The following is a 3,867-nucleotide window of genomic DNA, read 5'->3' as shown; positions in this document are numbered from 1 at the left end:
GCCTTTTTCCTGAGCCTAAAGAACCCCCAGTGGGACGTTACTTGCATAACTTTGGAGCTGCAATTGCTTGGACTACTCCACATTAGGATGCTAGCTTCCAGGTGGGACCCGGGGATCCCCTGGAATTACAGCTTATCTCCAGACTACAGAGATCAGTTCCCCTGGAGAAAGTGGATGCTTTGGAGGGTGGACTCTGTGGCATTGTACCCCACTGAGGTCCCTGTCCACCCCAGGCTCCATCCCCAAAGTCAGTCCGAGTGGACAAAACTGACCTTGATGGACCATGGTCTGATTCAGGATAAGGCAGCTTCAAGGGTTCATGACAATTAGGTGAGCTTCTGCCTCCTTCCTGTCTGCAAAGACTTACAGCCTGGGTGTGTCCAGAGGAAGAAACTCAGGCTAAAGCTGAAGGAGAAGAGCCAAAAGACTCTCACCATTGGCTCTTGGTCTTAGACTCTTATCCTGGGACTTTCAACTGCCAGCTCAGCAAATGACGACATGTCCAGGATGTGCTTATTTTGCTTGTTGTCTTGCTTGTTAAAATTATATTGGTTAGTTTCAATTGTTTGAAGGGGCAATTGGGAAAAGTCCCAGCTGCTGGGGCCATCCCACTCCAGGGCCCACTCCAGGGCCCAATCCCACTGGGGCCACCCTGGCCCAAATAAAGAGGTGGGTACAATCTAACACCAAAACTTGATTCATGTGAAAGATGGAACCTGCCCAGCACATCAAAGAATGCAGTTAGCTTGTCCTTTGCGGCACACAGCCTAGGCTCACCCAGGGCAGCGAGGGACACACTCGACTAGCCTTGCTGTTAGGAGGAATGTGCCCCTTTGGTCCAACCTTGCCACAGTGAGGGACATGCCTACCCAGGCTTGTTTTTGAATGACAGACCCACCTGGCCCAGCCTTACCACCATGATGTACATGCCTGGCCCTGCCTTGATGCTTCTGGAAAGGGAGGGGCCCAACTAAGCCTCATCCCACCTGGCAAAGGAGGGGTCCAACCCAGCCACGTGGCTTGGCCCAGCACCTTCTGCTTAGGGCTGGCCTTGCAGTAGGGTTGCCAGGTCCCTCTTCGCCACCGGCAGGAGGTTTTTGGAGTGGAGCCTGAGGAGGGTGGGTTTGGGGAGGGGAGAGACTCCAATGGCATCGAGTCCAATGGCCAAAGCAGCCATTTTCTCCTGGTGAACTGATCTCTAACAGCTGGAGATCAGTTGTAACAGCAGGAGATCTCCAGCTGGTATGGTGGAGGTTGGCAACCCTACCTTGCAGCCTCTTTTCTTGAAGGGGGGGGGGTTCCAAAGCTGTTCCTTCCCTGCCTAATCCACCCCTGTTTGTTTGGAAAATGTCTGTCAGCTGCCTTGGGTCCTTTTGGGGAGAAAGGCAGCATAGAAATGTCATAATAAATAATGTCTTTGTTGCTGCATTTTTGCATTCTGTACAGTACCTGTTTAGACAGGAACCATCTACCATGCTCCCATTCTTCCTTCTTTATCCAGAACAGGCATACAACAAGAATGTTCCAATTGCACACACCTGAATTCTACTCTTGGACAAGCATTATTGAAATAAATGGAGAATGAGGTGAAACAAGTGTTTGGTGAATTACTGCATTTGATGAGGCGTGGTAATGAAAACTCCGTCTTCCTTTTCCTTACGTACTTTAGCCGCCTTCTTTGAGCTGTCTATCCTGCTGCAGCCGAGCCCTTCCTCCTACAGAGTAAGCAAACTCACAGGTGCTTACATCACCTCTAAATGTTTCTCTCTGATTGGATCTCAGGGGTGTATTGTTGTCCTTGGTGTACTGTAATTCCAAGTAAATGAGTGGGTATGTGACCCCATTTCCTTTATGCATATTTCATAATCCTCAAGAGATTCAATTCCCTATTGTAGTTCATGTTAATGGGAGAAAGTACTCTTAAGACTGATAACAACTTGGAATCAATACAACAAGGCTTCTAGCTTAGCAGAGTCTGGTTTAATGTTTTCAATCTGGAGGGAAGCAGATGATTATGAGCACAGAAGAAGAATTGCTCAAGCTATGCTGCTGCTCCTTGCCTGTAGACAATGTTTGGTTGATTACACAGTAGCTTCATAGGTTTGTCACGCTGCAAGGATAACTAGGGCTGCCTCAGATCCAAGGGTCTTCCCAGATTATTAGTTCTTTGTGCAATAAATGCACAGTTATTGCTCATTTGTTGTGGATGATCCCAGACACCATCTCTCCAGGAAGCACTTCCTTTGAGATTCATCCTGGATTTCAAAAACTGAATATGCTTTTGCTGGGAAAATATGAGCCCTCCCCCTGATTCCCAGGCAAGTGTTATCATTCCATGGGGTGAGCCAAAATGTGTCAATTCAGCACCCTCTTCATGAAAAGTACATGCCATTTCAGTGATATTTTTCTGAAGAAATCTGTGAACAGGCAAAAATGTTCACCCACTGAAAGTCAGCAGGAAGCGACGTGACTCTAATTTGACTTTGAGATGTCATCACATAGACAAATCTTGTTGACTATGTGGCATAAACAAAAAGCCTATTCAGAGTAAGGATATTGCTTTCTGCCCTCTCTCTTATTTGACTTTGTGATAACAACTCATAACCAAATCTGATTGGTTACATGGTACCGTGACATCATCATGCTTGCTACCTGGTTCCTGACAGGCAGGGAGCTAGCTACAAAGAAGAACTTGTTTAAAAAGAATGGTATCCAAGCATCCAATAAGAGGGGCAAAGAACAATATGGAGAAAACCACCTTAACCCTTGCAGAGCTGCCCCCCCCATCTTCCTGCCTGTTCTCCAGCTTCCTGCAACTTCCCACTGGTCACAATGGAGTTCCAAGGTTTTGGCACCATGACCAAGAGTAATATGGTCCTTAAGACCCACTCCAGTTAACATTCTGGCTGCAGCATTCTGTACCAACTCAATGCGCTTCCGTGACATGAGTGGGGATTTACATCCAGATCACATGAACACATGAAGCTGCCTTATATTGGATCAGACCCTTGGTCCATCTAAGTCAGTATTGTCTATTCAAACTGGCAGTGGCTCTCCAGGATCTCAGGCTGAGGTCTTTCACATCACCTACTTGCCTGATCCTTTAACTGGAGATGCCAGGTATTGAACCTGGGACCTTCTGCATGTCAAGCAGATGCTCTACCACTGAGCCACAGCCCCTCCCAATACGATCAGGGATAGTGATACATGAAGCTGCCTTATACTGAATCAGACCCTTGGTCCATCAAGGTCAGTATTGTCTACTCAGATTGGCAGCAGCTCTCCAGGATCTCAGGCTGAGGTCTTTCACAGCACCTACTGCCTGGTTCTTTTTAACTAGAGGTGCCAGGGATTGAACCTGGGACTTTCTGCATGCAAAACAGAGACTCTTCCAGTGAGCCACAGCCCCTCTTAGATACTAGTTCAACACTCTTAACCACTACACCACCATGTCTAGATGTTACATGGACATGCACCACAGTGGCAAGATGTCTTCCCCCAGGAAAGGCTACAGCTGGCTCACCAGTTGAAGCTGGAGAAAGGCACACCTGGCCACTGCTGCCACCTGTTTATCCAAAGGGAAGTCTGGGTCCAGGATCATCCCCAAGCTATGAACCTGCTCCTTTGAGGGGGGGAGCCCAACCCCATCCAAAACACAGACGATAATCCATTTCCTGGTCCGACCTTCCCCCCACTAGTAGTACTTCTGTTTTGTCAGGATGAAGTCTCAGTTTTTTAGCCCTCATCCATTCTCAAACTGCCTCGAGACACCAGTCCAGAGTTTCCACAGCCTCCCTGGGATCTTCTGGAAGTGCTAGATAGGGCTGAGGGTCATCTGCTTATTGGTGGCAACCCAGCCCAAATCCC

General features: G+C 48.0%; 1 non-coding gene across 1 annotated transcript; it reads right to left on the bottom strand.

Annotated features, from left to right (window-relative positions):
• Positions 1-3,108: 3,108 nt before the first annotated feature.
• TRNAV-GAC (transfer RNA valine (anticodon GAC)) lies at positions 3,109-3,180 on the bottom strand. The gene has a single exon. It is a non-coding gene; the product is annotated as a tRNA-Val (tRNA).
• Positions 3,181-3,867: the final 687 nt, after the last annotated feature.

The sequence above is a fragment of the Euleptes europaea genome, chromosome 10, assembly GCF_029931775.1.
Source record: "Euleptes europaea isolate rEulEur1 chromosome 10, rEulEur1.hap1, whole genome shotgun sequence".
Lineage (NCBI taxonomy): Eukaryota > Metazoa > Chordata > Lepidosauria > Squamata > Sphaerodactylidae > Euleptes > Euleptes europaea.
The sequence above is the reverse complement of the archived record's forward strand: the minus strand, read 5'-3'. Positions and strand labels throughout refer to the sequence as shown.